The sequence below is a fragment of the Schistocerca serialis genome, chromosome 8 (assembly GCF_023864345.2).
Source record: "Schistocerca serialis cubense isolate TAMUIC-IGC-003099 chromosome 8, iqSchSeri2.2, whole genome shotgun sequence".
NCBI classification, from domain to species: Eukaryota; Metazoa; Arthropoda; class Insecta; order Orthoptera; family Acrididae; genus Schistocerca; species Schistocerca serialis.
In genome coordinates, this window is record NC_064645.1 from 95,076,428 (window position 1) to 95,098,524 (window position 22,097).

The 22,097-nt window shown below is 41.2% G+C and overlaps 1 protein-coding gene across 3 annotated transcripts in view; it reads right to left on the reverse strand.

Annotated features, from left to right (window-relative positions):
• The window catches only part of LOC126416278 (uncharacterized), a 47,790-nt gene that overhangs the window by 25,328 nt on the left and 365 nt on the right, over positions 1-22,097 (reverse strand). The gene's annotated exons all lie outside the window — the stretch shown is intronic.

Here is a 22,097-nt window from a genome sequence, read left to right on the forward strand (position 1 = left end):
GTCCGACCAGGCAACATGTTCCCAGTCATCAGCAGTCCAATGTCGGTGTTGGCGGGCCTTGGCGAGGCGTAAAGCTTTGGTTGTGCAGTCATCGAGGGTACACGAGTGGACCTTCGGCTCCGAAAGCCCATATGGATGATGTTTCTTTGAATGTTTAGCACCCTGACACTTGTTGATGGCCCAGCATTTAAAACTACAGCAGTTTCCGGAAATGTTACACTTCTGTCACGTTGAACGATTCTCTTCAGTCGTCGTTGGTCCCGTTCTTGCAGATTCTTTTTCCGGCCATAGCGATGTCGGAGACTTAATGTTTTACCTGATTCCTGAGATTCAAAGTACACTCTCGAAATGATCGCACGGAAAATCCCCACTTCATTGCTACCATGGAGATGCTGCTTCCCATCGCTCGTGGCCCGACTATAACACCACATTCAAACTGACTTACATCTTGATAACCTGCCATTGTAGCAGCAGTAACCGCTTCGCGCTTCAGTGTATAATACAACTCCCAACAGCCTGGGTCCGTAGCGTGCTGCACGTTTCGAGCCGCCGTTCACCACGATGACGGCGTTTGTGGAGGCGACCATCGAGATAGTGTAGCACAGATGTGATTCACCCGAAGAGCCGACTCGTTTTCATTGATCGACGGTCGAATCCCGATGGTTCCGTGCCCACTGCAATCGTAATTTCCGAAGTCGTTGGGTCAAAATGTGAACACGTAGGGGCAGTCTGCTGCGGAGCTCCGTGTTCAAAAATATGCGATGAACGGTGTGCTGCGAAACGCTCGTGTGTACGCCAGCATTGTGTTCTCTCGGAAGAGATGCCACAGATCACCATCTATCCTCTGTGAAGAGTCAACATCCTACCATTTAGCGCCTAGTGGTAGTTTCACTGTCCTTCTACCTCTGTCCGTAGATGCTCACGACAGTAGCACGTGGACATTCGACTAGCTGTGACGTTGTCGACGTACTCGTTCACAGGCTCTGCGTGGTAATGATCTGCCCTTTGTCAAAGCCGCGTATCTCTACGGATTTTCCCATCTGAAGGCCATATCGTCGCTAGGGTGATCCCGCGTTCGTGTCTGCTCCACTTACATACTTTCGTTGCAGCGTCACGTGTCCGAAACGCCACTAGGCGGCATCCAACGTCACGGTGGGTACTGGTCGTAATGTTCTGGCTTGTCAGTGTATACTTGATATCCTCCCAATTTCGACCGTCATCAGTTATTTTGCTGCCCAGATAGTAAAAATATGGATGCAATAATCGATGGCCGACAGGAAGCGGCACTCAATTTCACATGTAACCTACGTATGCTTTAATATAATTGAAAGAAAATTATGTTTGCAAAAGGCAAATGCAGTTACAAAGACACGTAAAATCTTTTCTTGTTTCCCCACGCTCACCCAGAACTTCTAAAGAAATGGATGCATGCAGTGCGAAGGGACTCCGTTTAAATGTAGCGTCAATTAAAGCAATGATTTTTCTAAAGACGTCTGCGTGTCTCGATCATGAGCTGGTGTACAACTGCTGAAAGATGACGCTGTACCTAGTCTTTTCAGTATTCTTGTAAAACTGCAGCTGGATACCAGTCAGCCGGCCAGTGTGGCCGTGCGGTTGAAGGCGCTTCAGTCTGGAACCACGTGACTGTTACGGTCGCAGGTTCGAATCCTGCCTCGGGCATGGATGTGTGTGATGTCCTTAGGTTAGTTAGGTTTAAGTAATTCTAAGTTCTAGGGGACTGATGACCACAGAAGTTAAGTCCCATAGTGCTCAGAGCCATTTCAACCATTTGAACCAGTCAGAGAAGACAAACTGCTCGGAATACACCAACAGTTTCTGAGGTAAAACAGTCAACTAAACTAGCAACATGGATACACATTGCTCTTCATGTATCTTTATGTTGTTGTGGTGGCTAGTAAATATAGCTGATGGACTGATCTCTTTTGGTTTCAGCAAATGAATGAGATCCACCAATACTTTGTGAAAATCCGATGTCAGTCATGTGACATATGATGCAAGCGTTCCGAACAAAGTATCTCGCAGAATAGTGATGCTTAGGAAAACGTGAGAATACTGCACACGAAGTTTAAGTGACGTGAAAAGGCAGAAAACATGACACAATTGATTGCAATGCTGAAGAAAAGAACCTGTCTAAACCACAATCTCGAAAGTGGACTTCAGAACATTTTAGTGATTTAACTTTAGATATTCTCTTTACTCGATTGTAAAACAGTGGTGTTAAAAATCAGTCCAGGGAGTATAGCGAAGCAAGTAAATAATTTGCCTTCATTCTGCTCTGGTGACATTTACTTTGAAGTCAAAGTCTTTTTATGACTGACTTATTAGTTCTGCGTGTTGTTTATTTCATGAACAAGCCGATGTGCTTCGCAAAACACATAGGCTAGTATGTATAGTTGGTTGTGAAGACTTGTATGAATCACAGGTAATGCGACGAATTGCTATTGTCTTCATGTTGTATTACAAGCACACACAAAGAAAGCAATACTTGCTGCACAGAAGGACTATTCTGGTATGAGGAAATGACACAAAACTTAGGCAAGCTATTTCCATTTGCCAATGTGTGGCATAGTGTAAGTGTATGTTGAATGAAACAAAACAATAAATATAAAATTAAATATCCTCTTTATCTGTTACTAATTTGACCATCTTCCTTTCTCAAAATAATGGTCCGGATATTGTTAAAACATTTGTTCTCTGTCTATAGCTTGTTTATATAAAATGTGGAACATAGCACTGGTTTAGCAGTTTTGTTGTTATGATGTGTACAGGACTTTTTTTCTCGCTGGGTATAGAAAAGGAAGCATTTTGTATCACATGACTCTTTGCCTGAAAGTTCGTTATCCATCTTCTGTGATAACTATAATAAGAGATATCTCATGTCAACGTTTTACTCGTGATTCTTCAGTTTCTCCCGGCGTATTTGTTGCTCGAACAGTCCACGGGTATACTGCCAGTTCATAGTGTCCAATGGGCGCAATATTTCAGCGATCAGACATATCACCATCGTCAGGTGCTCTGACGAACTGAGCTCCTGAGGTTTTTTTTTTCCTTTATTGTAATTTTCATCACCTGATACAGGTGGGCTGTCAGCAGCATAGTACGCTGCTCTTCAGCCTTAAGCGGAACAATAACAAGACATACGGGTGATACAGACACTACAGAAAAAACGGCGGGCAAAAAAAAGGAGATTTAAAAAACAATAAACATGAAGCCGTTCACGATGGACCCGAAAAAACAGGAAACACATGGTGACATGGCGCACAGAACACGGATGACGGCGACGGCACACGTGAACAGCTCCTGAGGGCGAGCGGCCGATTTAAATCCCCTCCCCCCGCGGGCCGCTCTCTTCGCCGTCCGCGCCCATTGGACACTATGAACCGGCAATATACCCGTGGACTGTTCGAGCAACGTTTTACTCATTTGTGTCGTTACACAGCCTCATCATTCAGGAAATAAAATGCGCAAAGCGAAAGGAAAAATCTCGTGGACAGCAGTCACACGTAAATGCCAGGCAGAGGGTTCATGCGAATCTCCAAAAAGTATAATTTGTAACAACTATAGCGGCGGTGCGAAAGTAAGAAAAATACGTACGTACACAGAGCAGAGTAAGTGTTAAATTGATCTTGACCGGAGAGATTAGCAGATAGAAAGAAACATTAACAGTGAACTATTAATTAAACCCAGACAGCGTCGCATTGTATCCATAAATCGTAACTGTATTTCTTGTGTATAGCAGAACAGTCTGCCTCTCGTCGACGACGGAGAAATGTCGGAATTAAAAGTAATCATTGGTCCGTCGCTGGGCCCCACTGGCTCATCACTCAGCCGGGCCATTACAGAGTGGTGCGTCCGGAACAATAATATCGACTTTGTTTTCCATCCCACTTCCCTATCTCATTCTCACGATTCCTATGTGAGACATACGTTGGTGGCACCACAATGGTCTCACAGTCCTCTTCAAACATAGAATCTCTCACGAGAACTACATCGTATTTCTTCCAAAGGTCCCTATCTGAGGTCCCCGAGGACTTCTGTTACACTTTCGTATGGGCTACGCAGACCTGTTAACAATAGTAAGCAGTGTCTATCTGAATTTGTTCGAGGTCTGTTGTCATGGCTTCTTAGTAAGACCTCAAAATGCTGGAGCAGTATCATAGAGTTGGTAACACTGCCATCTTGCATGCGATGTCCTATACAGAAGCGCCGCTCTGGCACAAGACCTTTGCAACAGAAACCAAGTCTTCCATTCGCATTCCCTGATACTGACTTTACGAGGTCTTCTCATTCCATGTAGTTTCTTAGAAGGGATAACCTGTCGTAGGCCGCTCTCTAACACAGCCGAAACTTCGCTGGGTGATAGAAGGTTGAAAATAAATGCAAAACGCAATAACTTCTGATAAGTTTCCACGCGACTTCAGCACGCTACTCGCGCGACGGAAAACTAAGTGCTCCGGTAGCGCAGTGGTCAAGAGCACACCGAGCGAGGTGAGGAGGAGAGGAGATTAGTGTTTAACGTCCCGTCGACAACGAGGTCATTAGAGACGGAGCGCAAGCTCGGATGAGGGAAGGATGGGGAAGGAAATCGGCCGTGCCCTTTCAAAGGAACCATCCCGGCATTTGCCTGAAGCGATTTAGGGAAATCACGGAAAACCTAAATCAGGATGGCCGGAGACGGGATTGAACCGTCGTCCTCCCGAATGCGAGTCCAGTGTGCTAACCACTGCGCCACCTCGCTCGGTACCGAGCGAGCTGGCGCATTCGGGAGGAAGACGGTTCAATCCCACGTCCGGCCATCCTGATTTAGGTTTTCCGTGATTTCCCTGAATCGCTCCAGGCAAATGCTGGGATGGTTCCTTTGAAAGGGCACGGCCGACTTCCTTCCCCATCCTTCCCTAATCCGATGAGACCTCGCTGTTTGGTCTCTTCCGCCCAAACAATCCAATCCAATCCAAGAGCACAGTTTCGAAATTTTGCCCGGGGGGAGGGAGACTGAAGTCGTGCCGAAACTTCGTCATTTGCTATGAATTTATTGCGTTTTGGTTTTGGCACATGAGCCAAGATAGGTGGCCATCTATTTTGACCCTTCTATTAGCCTGCCAAGTTTCGACTGTGTTAGAGAGCGCTCTATGACGGGTTACCCCTTGCAAGAAACTACATCAAGTGAGATGACCACGTACAGTCAGTATTCTCGTGTGCAAATCGAATGTGATGTTTGGTTGGTTGGTTGATTTGGGGAAGGAGACCAGACAGCGTGGTCATCTGTCTCATCGGATTAGGGAAGGATTGGGAAGGAAGTCGGCCGTGCCCTTTCAGAGGAACCATCCCGGCATTTGCCTGGAGTGATTTAGGGAAATCACGGAAAACCTAAATCAGGATGGCCGGACGCGGGATTGAACTGTCGTCCTCCCGAACGCGAGTCCAGTGTCTAACCACTGCGCCACCCCGCTCGGTGAATGTGATGTTTGTTTTCTTTTATTGTCGCGGTGTGATCAAAAAGTAACAGGAACTTTTTCTCTTAAAAAATCTTTATTTATTCATAAAAATCAACACTGTCTTCATCAAAGTAATCCCCCCTCACATATACTACACTTGTGCGTGGGCTTTTTTCAATCTTGAAAGAACTTCTGGAACTTACTATTCGGTATGGCGCTCAGTTCATTCAGCGATTCTCTTTTTACTTGGATTGAATAAAAAGTAGTGGCAACACTGCCATAACATGAAGGATGTGCGTCACATGTCATGTCTGCTGTCTGTAACAGACAGCAGAAGGTCATTTGAAGTAGTTCAGTGAGCGGCGACGGTTGCGTTTGAGTCAGTGGCATTGTGTATTGATTGAAAGTGCACGAAGCCACTTCCAGCGCCCTAAGAGTATGTTTAGGAAACACGAACAACATGCGTGGACCAAGACTGAAGGGGTATGTGGTCGGAGCGCGCAACAATCTTCCCTTCCGCCACTGCATCCCGTCCTCCTTCATGACAATGCACTGTGCCACATGGCGAACGCCGTGCAGGAGCTCATGCGTACGTGTGCGGGTGGGAGATGCTGGAACATCCACCACATTCGTCCAATATGAGTTCGTGAGATTACGACCTGTTCTCTAAATGAAGGAATCGCTTCGTGGCAAGTGTTACAACACAAGGGAAAACATAATCCGTGCCACAGGATGGTCCTTGAGAGACATTCGCTGAACTTTTTTTTTTTCTTACACGTCTAGTTCCGTAGTACCAAATTGGGGAGCAAATCTCCAAGGTCAGGGAACATGTCAGTACATGAAATTACAACATGAAAGTAATAACAGATAAAATAAAATGCTTATGAACCCAAAAAAAGTCAAGCCATAAGTTTAAGTAAACGCAATCAACAATGTAACATAAGAGTCATCTTAAGTTTTCAAGGTACTCCTCAACAGAATAGAAGGAGTGACCCATGAGGAAACTCTTTAGTTTCGATTTGAAAGCGCGTGGATTACTGCTAAGACTTTTGAATTCTTGTGGTACTAAAAATGGATGCAGCAGTATACTGCACACCTTTCTGCGCAAGAGTTAAGGAAGTGCGATCGAAAAGCAGATTGGATTTCTGCCGAGTATTAACTGAGTGAAAGCTGCTTATTCTTGGGAATAAGCTGATATTGTTGACAAGAAACGGAAGTAAAGAATTTATGTATTGAGAGGCTAATGTCAGAATACCCTGACTAATGAACAGGGGTCGACAAGAGGTTACACCACTTATTGCCCGAACCGCTCGTTTCTGAGCCAAAAATATCCTTTTAGAATGGGAAGAGTTACCCCAAAACATAATACCATGCGACATAAGCGAACGAAAATAAGCAAAGTAGAGTAATTTTCGTGTCGAACGATCACTTATTTCAGATATCGTTAGAATAGTAAAAATGGCACCATTAAGCCGTGGGCTTTCCACGACGGTTTTCTATCTGAACTCCTAGAATTTCGAACTGTTTAGTTTCACCAATCGTACGTCAATTCTGTGAAATTAAAACGTTAGATTTTGTTGAACTGTGTGTTAGAAACTGTAAAAACTGAGTCTTACTGTGATTTAGCGCTAGTTTATTTTCTACGAACCATGAACGTATGTGATGAACTGCACTATTTGGAACCGAGCCATTGTTGCACACAACATCGTTTACTACCAAGCTAGTGTCATCAGCAAACATAAATATTTTATAATTACCCTTAATACTTGAGGGCATATCATTTATATAAATAAAACGGTGTACGGCGCCCTCGATTCCCGGCCGGAGTGGCCGAGCGGTTCTAGGCACTACAGTCTGGAACCGCACGACCGCTACACTCGCAGGTTCGAATCCTGCCTCGGGCATGGATGTGCGTGATCTCCTTGGGTTAGTAAGGTTTAAGTAGTTCTAAGTTCTAGGGGACTGTGACCTCAGCAGTTAAGTCCCATAGTGTTGTTGTTGTTGTGGTCTTCAGTCCTGAGACTGGTTTGATGCAGCTCTCCATGCTACTCTATCCTGTGCAAGCCTCTTCATCTCCCAGTACCCACTGCAACCTACATCCTTCTGAATCTGCTTAGTGTATTGATCTCTTGGTCTCCCTCTACGATTTTTACCCTCCACGCTGCCCTCCAATGCTAAATTTATGATCCCTTGATGCCTCAAAACATGTCCTACCAACCGATCCCTTCTTCTAGTCAAGTTGTGCCACAAACTTCTCTTCTCTCCAATCCTATTCAATACCTCCTCATTAGTTACGTGATCTACCCACCTTATCTTCAGCATTCTTCTGTAGCACCACATTTCGAAAGCTTCTATTCTCTTCTTGTCCAAACTGGTTATCGTCCACGTTTCACTTCCATACATGGCTACACTCCATACAAATACTTTCAGAAACGACTTCCTGACACTTAAATCTATACTCGATGTTAACAAATTTCTCTTCTTCAGAAACGATTTCTTTGCCATTGCCAGTCTACATTTTATATCCTCTCTACTTCGACCATCATCAGTTATTTTGCTCCCTAAATAGCAAAACTCCTTTACTACTTTAAGTGTCTCATTTCCTAATCTAATCCCCTCAGCATAACCCGATTTAATTTGACTACATTCCATTATCCTCGTTTTGCTTTTGTTGATGTTCATCTTATATCCTCCTTTCAAGACACTGTCCATTCCGTTCAACTGCTCTTCCAAGTCCTTTGCTGTCTCTGACAGAATTACAATGTCATCGGTGAACCTCAAAGTTTTTACTTCTTCTCCATGAATTTTAATACCTACTCTGAATTTTTCTTTTGTTTCCTTTACTGCTTGCTCAATATACAGATTGAATAACATCGGGGAGAGGCTACAACCCTGTCTCACTCCTTTCCCAACCACTGCTTCCCTTTCATGCCCCTCGACTCTTATAACTGCCATCTGGTTTCTGTACAAATTGTAAATAGCCTTTCGCTCCCTGTATTTTACCCTTGCCATCTTCAGAATTTGAAAGAGAGTACTCCAGTTAACGTTGTCAAAAGCTTTCTCTAAGTCTACAAATGCTAGAAACGTAGGTTTGCCTTTTCTTAATCTTTCTTCTAAGATAAGTCGTAAGGTTAGTATTGCCTCACGCGTTCCAACATTTCTACGGAATCCAAACTGATCTTCCCCGAGGTCCGCTTCTACCAGTTTTTCCATTCGTCTGTAAAGAATTCGTGTTAGTATTTTGCAGCTGTGACTTATTAATCTGATAGTTCGGTAATTTTCACATCTGTCAACACCTGCTTTCTTTGGAATTGGAATTATTATATTCTTGTTGAAGTCCCATAGTGCTCAGAGCCATTTGAACCATTTTGAACGGCGCCTTCCATCTTGGTGTGGGAAGGTGATCGAGCTGTGGGGCTATTATGTTGAGGGTGTGTGATACGGTGAAAGTCTGTCAATAAAGTCTGTATGAATTACAACCGCGTTGCAACTACATTTTATTCAAGCCATCTATCTCATCGACGATGAGATGTCCTTTCATGGTTCTCTTCAGCTTCGGGGATAGAAAGAAGTCGCAGGTGACTATGTCCGGTGAACAGGATGGCTGAGGCAACATAACGGTTTCACTTTTATGCCAAAACATCACTAAATGCATTGAGGTGTGAGCATTGCGTGATGCTCCTTCCACGAGTGGTTTTGCCACAATTCCGGTCGGTTTCTTCGGACTGCTGCACTCAAACGGCACGTAACTTCCAGGTAGAATTCTTTATTGATCGTACGGTCATAAGGCAGGCACTCATAATACACTGTTCCAATGAAATCGTAAAAGCAGTGAAAAGAACCTTCAAACGTAATCGAACTTGGCGAATTTTCTTTCGGTTTTGGCTTTTCAGGCAGTTTCCACTGGGACGACTGGTCCTTGGATTCGACCCTTATACAAATGTTTCGTCACCTGTTACAATCTTCTTTACAAGTTCTGGATCGTTGTCCACTTCATTCAACAGTTTCTGAGCGATGTCTACGCGACGTCGTTGTTGGTCGAAATTCAAGAATTTCGGAACAGACTTTGCTGCCTTACATTTCATGCTCAAAACATCCGAAAGAAAAAATGATTGGCGTTAGCAAAAGGATATGCTGACATCATCAGCAACGTATCTGGTGACTCCTTTCACACTGGCGCCAGTAATTGATGCGCTAGGGCGTCCAAGGTGGTCATCGCCTTCGAAGTCTTCTCGAAGCTCTTTGAAACATTTACACCACCCGCAGTCTCTTGTTTTATTCGTAGTAGAGTTGCAAAAAGCCACAGTCAAGATTTCAACTGCGGTGCTTCTCTTTATTCCACAGTTGAAGCAAAATTTAATGCACATTCTTTGATCCATCTTTTCCGAAACCAAAATTTCATCGGGCACTCAGAAACACATATAACCTTCTCGAATGTCATTTAAAAAAAATGGTTCAAATGGCTCTGAGCACTATGGGACTCAACATCTTAGGTCATAAGTCCCCTAGAACTTAGAACTACTTAAACCTAACTAACCTAAGGACATCACACACACCCATGCCCGAGGCAGGATTCGAACCTGCGACCGTAGCAGTCCCGCGGTTCCGGACTGCAGCGCCAGAACCGCTAGACCACCGCGGCCGGCTGTCATTTAAAACTAAATAGTCATATCAGATGAAAATGGAAACATACATCAGGAGCGCGTGCAACAACAATACAAAAAAAATTAAAAATCCGTTGTACACAGCCGCCAAAATAAAAAAAACTCCCGTTACTTTTCGGTTGGTTGGCTGATTCGGGGGAGGGGACCAAACATCGAGGTCATCGGTCCCATCTACATCTACATTTATACTCCGCAAGCCACCCAACGGTGTGTGGCGGAGGGCACTTTACGTGCCACTGTCATTACCTCGCTTTCCTGTTCCAGTCGCGTATGGTTCGCGGGAAGAACGACTGCCGGAAAGCCTCCGTGCGCTCGAATCTCTCTAATTTTACATTCCTGATCTCCTCGGGAGGTATAAGTAGGGGAAAGCAATATGTTCGATACCTCATCCAGAAATGCACCCTCTCGAAACCTGGACAGCAAGCTACACCGCGATGCACATCGCCTCTCTTGCAGAGTCTGCCACTTGAGCTAGCTAAACATCTCCGTAACGCTATCACGCTTACCAAATAACCTTGTGACGAAACGCGCCGCTCTTCTTTGGATCTTCTCTATCTCCTCTGTCAACCCGATCTGGTACAGATCCCACACTGATGAGCAATACTCAAGTATAGGTCGAACGAGTGGTTTGTAAGCCACCACCTTTGTTGATGGGCTACATTTTCTAAGAACTCTCCCAATGAATCTCAACCTGGCACCCGCCTTACCAACAATTAATTTTAAATGATCATTCCACTTCAAATCGTTCCGTACGCATACTCCCAGATATTTTACAGAAGTAACTGCTGCTAGTGTTTGTTCCACTATCATATAATCATACAATATGTATTTGCAATACATTACATTTGTCTATGTTAAGGGTCAATTGCCACTCCCTGCACCAAGTGCCTATCCGCTGCAGATCTTCCTGCATTTCGCTGCAATTTTCTAAGGCTGCAACTTCTCTGTATACAACAGCATCATCCGCGAAAAGCCGCTTGGAACTTCCATCGGAGTAGGGAAGTATGGGGAACGAAGTCGGCCGTGCCCTTTCAAAGGAACAATCCCGTCATTTGTCTGCAGCGATTGAGCGTTAATCGCGGTAAACCTAAATGAAGGTGGCCGCAGGCGTATTTGAATCGTTGTCCTCCCGAATGCAAGTTACGTGCGCCAACCACTACGCCACCGCGCTCCGTGTTAATTTTTGATCACACCGCGTATCACATTAACATTTTATCGTGAATTACAATGGAAGTAACGGCGAAATAAATAAGGATTTGAAACCTTATTAAAAACAGATTTTGTCAATAAGGGTTAACCACCTTCGCACAACTGAAACGATACTCCTTAGGCATGCAATTTGATTAGAAGTAGCTTCTGAGGTACGGTGACAAAAGCCTTCTGGAAATCTAAAAATATGGATGGAAATTGATATCCACAGTTAACAGCAATCATTACTTCGTGGGATTAAAAAATGGTTCAAATGGCTCTGAGCACTATGGCACTTAACATCTGAGGTCAGCAGTCCCCTAGACTCAGAACTACTTAAGCCTAACTAACCTAAGGACATCACACACATCCATGCCTGAAGCAGCATTCGAACCTGCGACCGTAGCAGTAGCGCGGTTCCGGACTGAAGCGCCTAGAACCGCTCGGCCACAGCCGCCGGCCCGTGAGAATAGAAAACTAGTTGTGTTTCACAAGAACCATGTTTTCTGAATCATTGTTGTCTGTTTATTAATAAATCGTTTTCTTCGAACACAGTATATGTTGCAAATTCCTAATACAAATCGACGTTAGAGATGTGGGTCTGTAATTTAGCGTATTACTCCTTCTTTCCTGGGTATTGACGTGACCTGTGCAACTTTCCAGTCTTTAGGTATGGGTGTTTCAACGAGCTATCGGTTGTATTTTGATTGTACTAAATATGGAGCAATTGTATCAGAGTACTCTGAGAAGGACCTGAGTGGGATACGATCAGGACTGGAGGCCTTAACTTTATTAAGTGATTTAAGCTGCTTCCCAACGCCGATAATATCAGTTTCTAAGTTACTCATGTTGGCAGTTGTTCTTGGTTCGAATTCTGGAATATTTACTTTGTCTTCTTTGTTGAAGGAATTTCGGTAAGCCCTATTTAGTATCCCAGCTTTAGTGACGCTGTCATCAGTAACATCACCACTGTTATCGCGCACTGAAGATGTTGATTGTGTCTTTCCGGTGTTGTTATTTACGTACGACCATAATCTCTTTGCATTTTCTTTCGTGAAAATGGCACCATTTCCGTACATTATTGACTCGTGGAGTAGGCAAAACGATTCATACTTACACGACGCTCTGCTTGCCGATGAAATCAGAATGTTCATCAAAACTGATACCGCCAAAGTACATGCCGTTATGTAAACTCTGCGACGCATACTTTTAATGGCAAGTGAAGAACAACATTCGCGGGTACTCTACTCTCACCGCGCATCAAAAGGAAATCACAAGTAAAAGCGACGCAATTGAAGCACACACTTTGGGCCATAATCATTTTCAGGCTCCAGCGTCCGAGAAAATGCTTCGATATGCTTGGTTTATCGCGAAACTGTTACCACATTGCTAGGCTGTTTTCCTAATAATATTCACATAAAAAAAATGTGACTGTGCCTTTGCACGTTGCTCGTGGTGCGCCCAATTTTATGCTCTGAATGTTTTAGTGAATGTACTGGTTCTTTTGAAGCAAAAAAAGTAAAAATCAAAAAGCAAAACTTGAAATACTAGTATTTTTATGTTTTTAATTTTCTATTACCGTTGATTATATAAGGTTATGTACAATCAACGATAAAATCTATTTTATTTCTTTTGTCAGTAGTTCCATTGGATTTCACGATGTCATAAAAAATACTGATGTGACATACTTTCGCGTCAAAAAAAGAAATACAAAACATAACATTGGATTTGAACACGGGATGGGCAATTTCGAAAGCGTGTTCGTAGCCACTGCGCCACCAACTCACTAGGTCATGCGATGACCTAGTGGACTGATGGGCAACACGTCGAAAGTCTGGCCGTCATTTTCTAGAAAACCTGTTGAGTGTTGGCACCTAAGCCGATACAGATGTCCCTTTATTTTCACCCCCCTTTCGTCACGCGAAATTTAGAATATATCAGGGAGCGAGCTAGGCGGGTTCCACTTGTTAGCATTAAACCGTAAACACTTACACTATGTTCTCCAATACTCTTGTTAAAGGTGTTGTGTTACATCTGTCCACATTTGAAGATTCTGGCATTCACTACACTAAATAGAATATTTTTACAAGTCTTTCAGCATCTCCGAACCATCGGCCAACGACAATACTAGTACTTGCCTGCAGAAAACTGCGTCGTCTGTGAACCAATCATCTTACAGCGCTGCTGATTCTGTCTAACAAGTCCTCTACTCTGTTAGTTTCACACTCTGTGGACCTTTTGTAAGATTACTCGTAATAAGTGACTACATGCTCACCGTTTACAAGTGGTTTGTTTAATACAGATGCGAATTTGTAATTCCTGCTCATAACCTTTTGCACATTACAAAAATAGAAATTCTCCTACAAAATAGAACGAGTTGTCATGAAAAAACTTTCTCAGGTTGTTTTCAGATATAACTTTTTTTCGTCTGTCAGACATTTTATATCATTGGGTGGATGAGCAAACGCTTTTGCGGCAGCATTGTGCACCTCTTTTTGTGCGAATGACAAATTTAATGTGGAATAATAACTGCCTTTTTGCATTTGGTGTCTTAATTATGTACGTCATTGCTCCTTTTGACTGTAGTGTGTAATTTGAAACAAACTTCGTAAGGCGATAAATATTCAGTGAGGTAGTAGTCAAAACGCCTAACTCCTTAAAAAGGTGTCTGCAAGATAATTCTTACAGCACGTTTTTGAGAAATTAATATTTTATTTCTTAAAGATGAGGTACCATAGAGCATTATTCCACATGAAGTTACTGAATGAAAACATGTAAAAGTCTCAACTTATCTATATGCTTCTTCCCAAGTTTTGCAACGATTCCAAGCGAAAATGTGGCTGAAATAAGTTGAGTACTCCAAATGCATCTTTTCTTTCTCTTTAAATTCTCATCAGTATTGACACCCAGAATATGTGATGTTTCCACATATTTATTATTATTCCCTCATCATGTAGAACACTTACCATTGGTGTAGTACCTATAGACGAGCAGAACCAAATATGTTAGGTCTTTTTGAAAGTAAGACGAGACCATTTGCGGAAAACCGTTTAATAATACTGTTAAGAATATTATTTACCATTTCTTCTCCTATCGTGTGTACCTTTGGCATGATGAAAATGGTGACACTATCATCTGCAAAAAGAACTAATTCTACTTGTTGTGTATAAGACGGAACGTCATTTATATCAGAAATAATAGTGTACTTAAGACTGAGCCTTGTGGGTTTCTCCCCAGTCGGAAGAATCTATGCTAATTAAAATTATAGAATTATTAAGTACGACATTCTTTTGGTGGGATTTGAAAGTGTCTATTGGTTGGCTATACCCTCAATTCCATAAAACCTTATTTTATCTATGAAAATAATATTGTGATTCACACAGTGATATGCCTTATATAGGTCACAAAAATACCAAGTAGTGCTACTTCGTTATTTAATGTTTATAAAATTTGGTGAGTGAATGTGTAAATTGTATTCTCATTTGAGCAAATCTTCAGTAACCCTGACTATGACTTACTGATGATATTATTGTTGCTCTGGTGAAATATTAGAGTACATCATCTTATCAAAAACTCTGGAAAATGGTATCAGTAGTAAAAGGCAGCGGTTGTTATTTACATCTCTGCTATCATCTTCTTATCGAGGGGTTTAACAATGACGTATTTCAGTTTGTGTGGAAAAACTCCCTGAGTTGATGATGTATTACATATTTCGGAAAAAAAACTTATTATACGGGAACAAGTCTTAAATGACCTGTTCGAAAGACCTTTACATCCAGATAAGCTTTTATTTTTAAGGAAATATATAAGTTTCTTAATTTCAGAAGGAGCAGTGGGTGAGACATCCATATGATTGAATTTTATGAGAGTTACGTTTTCAACATACTGCTTGACTTTTCTCTTGAACTTTTTGTCCCTATCATTTCTACTGTATTTAAGAAATGATTATTAAATATATTTGCCACCTGTGACTCATCATTTATAGCCCTCCCATCAGTTCAGTAGTGACATTATCCGGTTCTGTGACCTGTTCTCCTGCCTCTTGTTTCACTATGTTACATACAGATTTAAATCTGTTGTCGGATCTACTGACTGATGACTTAATGTGCATGTTCCTTGACTTTTTAATAATCTCTCTTAAGAATTATGAGTAGTTTTTGTAGTGTGCAACTACTGTATGATCTTTACTTGGTCTTGAAAAAGGTAATTTACCTTTTCCTTTCACAATATGCTATAAAGCTCTATGGTGGTCCAAGGTTTTTTGCTTAATGTTATTTCTGATTAGTGTATGAGGAAAGCTATTTTCAAATAATGATATGAATTTATCAACGAATGAATTAAAGTTTATGTCAGTATCTGTCTCATTACAAATTTCATCCCAGGTCATCCTTTGTACACTATTCTTAAGAATATGTGTCCTGGAGTCATTAAATATTCTAAGCCATTTCCACTAAAGAGAACCTGTACTATTACACAGTATCTTATCTATACTGACTGTGCGTTGTGGACAGAATGAGCATTAACAGAGAGAGCACTTGTTACCAGGTAGCAGTGCCACGAGAGTAATACGCAAAATATTAGAGGCCTTATGCACCTACTTAGGGCACATCCGATTCTTCTTTCCTTTCTGTACAACATTCGTCTTCGAGAATATTGGCGATGGTACTCCTTGTATCTTATCTGTCAGTGATGTGGCACAGTGTCGAATACTTTACGTTGACTGTGACTGTATCATACTGTAAGATCTGGAAGTCAGTACGCCCATGTAACATTATGCCCCCCTATACCACAATAACTGGACCACTAGAACGATCATGTTCGACAATGTTGGACGTACTGTCGCATAACGAGAGGTGGGAACACCTGCATTCGGGAACACTGTCCAAGGTGATTGTTTTGGTGGTACAAGTACTGTGGTGTTGGGAAGTGTGTTACACTGGTGTACTGACCTCCTAATCCTTGAACACTACACTCACCTGTCATCGTTATTACGACATTGTATTTATTTCCAGAAGGCGTCTTTTGAGGAATGCCTTTGCCCCTGACCGCATGTTCATGGATGGCAATGCACGACCGTTTCGAACACCGCAGATGGAGCATGCACAGCCCTCTGTGGTGATCACACACCTTGTTAAGAACCACGTCCTGCCTTTTGTAATGCTCAGGGGACTATTATTAACCGTGGTGGCTTCAGTGTATTATTGTCTTTGAATAAAAGTGTCATTTCTGTTTGTCTCATTGCATGTTTCTTTCATTTACCTCCTGTACCTCACTGTAGCAGTTCTTTTTATGTAATTGAGCTATGCTACTTGGCAGTGAAACATAATGTGACAGTTACTTTCGTCAAGTTTTGCACACCAGTCTATATTGCTATACGGCTCCCATGGACAACAAAAATTTTGTTTTTCCGTGTTGTTATTGTGGTCATCACTCCAAAAACTGGTTGGTGCAGCCCTCCATGCTACTCTATCCTCTGCCTTAAGCCTCTTCATCTCCGAAAAACTACTGCAAACTACACCTCTCTGAATCTGCTTACTGTATTCATTTCTTGGTCTCCCTCTACGATTTTTACCCCCACCCACCACGCTTCACTGCAGTGCTAATTGGTCATCCCTTGATGTCTCAGAATCTGTCCTAACAACCGATCCCTTCTTTTAGTCAGTTTGCACCACAAATTTCTCTTCTCCCCAAGTCTGTTCAACACCTCCTCATTAGTTACGTGATTTACCAATCGAGTCTTCATCATTCTTCTGTAGCACCACATTTGAAAAGCTTCCATTCTATTCTAATCTACACTGTTTATCGTCCATGTTTCATTTCCATACATGGCTACACACCATACAAAAACTTTCAGAAAGGACTTTCTTGCACTTAAATCTATACTCGATGTTAACAAATTTCTCTTCTTCAGAGACACTTATCTTGTCATTAATAGTCTACATTTTATTTCCTGTCTACTTCGACCACAATCAGTTATTTTACTTCCAAAATAGGGAAAATCATTTCATTTCCTAATCTAATTCCCTCAGCGTCACCTGATTTAATTTGACTACATACCCTTATCCACGTTTTGCTTTTGTTGATGTTCATCTTATATCCTCCTTTCAAGATACTGTCCATTCCGTTGAACTGCTCTTCCAAGTCCTTTGCTGTCTCTGACAGAATTACAATGTCGTCGGCAAACCTCAAAGTTTTTATTTCTTCTCGATGGATTTTAATACCTACTCCGAATTTTTCTTTTGTTTCCTTTACTGCTTGCTCAATATACAGATTGAATAACATCGGAACAGACTACAGCCCTGTGTCACTCCCTTCTTAATCACTGCTTCCCTTTCGTGCTCCTCGGATTTATAACGGCCATCTGGTTTCTGTACGAATTGTAAATAGCCCTTCGCTCCCTATATTTTACCCCTGCCATCTTTAGAATTTGAAAGAGAGTATTTCAGTTAACATTGTCAAAACCTTTATTTAAGTTTACAAATGCTATATATATATATATATATATATATATATATATATATATATATATATATATATATATTTTTGAGAAGATATACTCAATAAAATTTAATATTATCAAATAGTAAAATTTTAACATATTTGAAACACATTATTTTATTTACAAATGTCTTGCTTGCATTTGCTAGATATATTAATATATTACAGCGAACTGGTTTCGACGACACTGACTCGTCATCAGAACTAAAAATCCAATATGTTGTTATGAAAGTAAGCTATCAGGCCGTTATCAAACATTTATTGTGGTCAATAAAAATTTCTATTTCTCTTCTCCCCCTTTCTGTTCTGATCTACCCATCTAATCTTCAGCATTCTTCTGTAGCACCGCATTTCAAAAGCTTCTATTCTTTTCTTATCTAAACTGTTTATCGTCCATGTTTCTCTTCTGTACATGGCTACAAATACTTTCAGAAAAGGATTCCTGACGCTTAAATCTATCCTCGATGTTAACAAATTTCTCTACTTCAGAAACGCTTTGCTTGCCATTGCCAGTCTACATCTTATATCCTCTCTACTTCGACCATTATTAGTTATTTTGTTTCCCAAATAGCGAAACTCATTTAATACTTTAAGTGTCTCATTTCCTAATCTAATTCCTGCAGCATCGCCTGATTTAATTTGACTACGTTCCATTATCCTCGTTTTGCGCTTCTTGATGTTCATCTTATGTCCTCCTTTCAAGATGCTGTCCATTTCGTTGAACTGTTTTTCCGAGTCCTTTGCTGTCTCCGACAAAATTACAATGTCACTGGCACACCTCAAAGGTTTTAGTTCTTCTCCCTGGACTTTTTATTCCTATTCTAAATTTTCTAAACCACTTAAATGTAGTATGTCTATGATATGTGATCAAGAAAATTATGAATACAGGACTGAAAAAGTATGCTGTCAATGGAGAAGCCTCTTTCACGCATTACGTGTTTGCTTTTATTTTAGACACAATTTTATTCACAGAACGATAACAACCGTTACCGGTGTTAGGCATACACTAACCATCTTCAGATTCTGTACGACATAGGCTGTACTTAGTAAAGAAGGCTTTGTCATACTAAATCTATCTCTTACATGTAGTATCACAACGCATTGTCCGGCTAACGCCACATACGTTATTTGGAATCTGAAGACGATCAATATATTTCCGAAATGGATAACGATTTTTGTCATATCATAAACGTCGTTGTGCCTAAAGTAAAAAGAAGTGTATATGTTGCAGAGAGTTGGTTTCTCATCCAAAGTTTTGAAGTGAGTTGGCATAGCGTCTGTTTTCAACAGCGTTTCTTATTCTGGTTCCATCGTCGTCAACGTTCGTAAAAAACGAATTCTGTGTTCTGTCTCGGAAACTTATATAGTTGTCGATAGTTAGATGTTTTTTATGAACCTACTTCGTGATAAATTTGTTGAGTGGTGAAGCGATAGTCAAAAACAAACAGCGACTAAAAATAACTGGAACTATGTGGCAGAGACAGCAAAAAAGAAAGGGTGGGGTTTTCAGAACATTTTTAGAGCAAATAGTTTTCTCGAGGGCCGCCTGCTGTCGATAAAGGAGGTTATTTTTATTGTTATCTTGCAACTTCCCATCAATTAAAGATCTCATGTAAGCAGTAACACCAAAAATGGTTCAAATGGCTCTGAGCACTATGGGACTTAACATCTGAGGTCATCAGTCCCCTAGAACTTAGAACTACTTAAACCTAACTAACCTAAGGACATCACACACATCCATGCCCGAGGCAGGATTCGAACTTGCGACAGTAGTGGTCGCGCGGTTCCAGACTGAAGCGCCTAGAACCGCTCTGCCACAGCGGCCGGAGCAGTAACCCCACATCGTTTACTTAATCGAAATTCCGCGTGTAAAATCTCTTCAAAAGTGCTAAATTAAAACGTCATACTTAATGCCGAAGTTTTACCGTATGAACAGTGAACATTTAATAAGCGATAAACTTTTTTTCTTTTCATTGTTTTGTGTGGGGAGGGAGGGGAGTGGGTCAGCGACAAAAAGTTTCGAAACTGTTTGAAATTGTGTTTAGAACTTATTGGAAGTCGCTGAGTGCCGCCATTATAAAACTCTGGATGATTACAGTATGGGCAGTTTGCACCATGACCTACGTTAACTCAAGACAGATACAGATTTTCGAATTCTAATACTTCTTTTATTGTGTTAAGCATTGAATGAAAGTTTGTGCTTTTTATTGTGTAGATTATGACTGCATTATAAATTTTCAGATTTGGGCAATAATTATATGAAATGCAGGAAGAGCAAAACGGCTAAGCACGAATGGTTAGAGGACAATTGTAAAGATGTAGAAGCATGTATCACTAGGGGTAAGATAGATACTCCCTACAGGAAAATTAAAGAGACCTTTGGAGAAAAGAGAGCCACCTGCATGAATATCCAGAGCTCAGATGGAAAACCAGTCCTAAGCAAAGAAGGGGAACCAGAAAGGTGAAAGGAGTGTTTAGAGGGTCTGTACAAGAGAGATGTACTTGAGGTAATATTATGGAAAGGGTAGAAGACGTAGAGGAAGAGGAGAAGGGAGATATGAACTGCATGAAGAATTTGACAAAGCACTGCAAGACTTAAATCTACAACAAGGTCCTGGGAATAGACAACATCCCGTTAGAGCTACTCATAGCCTTGGGAGAGCCAGCCACGACAAAACTCTTCCATCTGGTGAGCAAAGTGTATGAGACAGGCGAAATACCCTCAGAGTTCAAGAAGAATATAATAATCCCAATGGCAAAGAAAACACTTTCTGACAGATGTGAAAATTATCGAACTACCAGTTTAGTAAGTCATGGGAGCAAAATACTAACAAGAATCCTTTACAGAAGAGTGTTAAACAAAAAAATAAGACTAGAAGGTGAGGAAGGAAGCACTTGTATCAAAAATAGTGTAAACACGGCTGTAGTTTTTTGCTCCTACGGTTCGACCAATACATCGAAGAAGCAGTTGTGGAAATAAAAGGAACTTCAAATGTGGAATCAAAATTGAGGGTGAAATGATATTAATGATAAGATTCACCGATGGCATTGCTGTCCTCTGTGAAAATGGGGAATAATAACAAGACCTGTTGAATGAAATGGACAGTATAATGAGTGCAGAATGTGGATCGAGTGTAAATCGAAGAAGGAGGAAAGTAACGAGATGTGGCAGAAATACAATTAACGATAAACTTAACATCAGCATTGCCGACCATGAACTAGACAAGTGAATCAAATTTGCTACTACCTTCGAAGCAAAATATAGTGTGACGGGCGAAGCATGGGTTTAAAAACTAAACCAGCACAGAAAAGAAGGAATTTCCTGTCTAGAAAAAGAATACTAGTATCGAACACTGGCCTTAAGGGGGGTAGGACATCAAACGGGTCGACTTGGAGCAGGAGAGGCACTACGGGACATTTTAATTTCCGCTATCTATATTTTTACAAATAAATTCATAAAACTTTGTCAGTATATCCAGGAAGGATTCAGGATTCACACTCATAGCAGTGGAAGTACAAAAACATAACAAAATAAAATTTTTTTACATGTGAAATTTCATCATTTTTTCACTTACTATTGGCTGCATTTGTTGCTCTAGGTAAGCTTTTCCTCATAAGTAACAGGGATTCGTCGACGAATTTTGCACAGCATACAAACCATGCTTACAGGTGTATGAAACTCCAGAATTTTCCGAATATATTAAAAACTGTGGCAAAAATTGAGATAATCAACTGTAAAATTTGAGTTTTTTTCTAAACGTGATGTTTGAAATGTAACAACTCATTCATTTTTTCATAAATTAAATAAATTCTAGTGTTTTCAATGCAGCAATAGTAAACGAAAAAATGATGAGATTTCACACGTAAAAAAATTTATTTTGTTAGGTTTGTGAACTTCCACTTCTATGAGCGTGAATCCTGAATCCTTCCTAGTCATGCTGATAAAGTTTTATGAATTTATTTTTAAAAGTATCGACAGCGGAAATTAAAATGTCCTGTGGTGCATCTCCTGCTCCAAGTCGGCCCGTTTGACGTCCTACCTCCCTCAACCTGAGGAAGATTTCTCTGAGAGTGTACATTTGGAGCACAACATTGTATGATAGCGAATCATGGCCTGTGGGAAAACAGGAAAGTAGAGAATAGAAGTACTTGAGATGCGGTGTTACTGAAGCATGTTGAAAATTAGGTGGACTGATTATGTAAGGAATGAGGACGTTCGCCGCAGAATCAGTGAAGAAAGGAACGTATGGGAAACACTGACAAGAAGAAGGAACAGGATGACAGAGCTTAT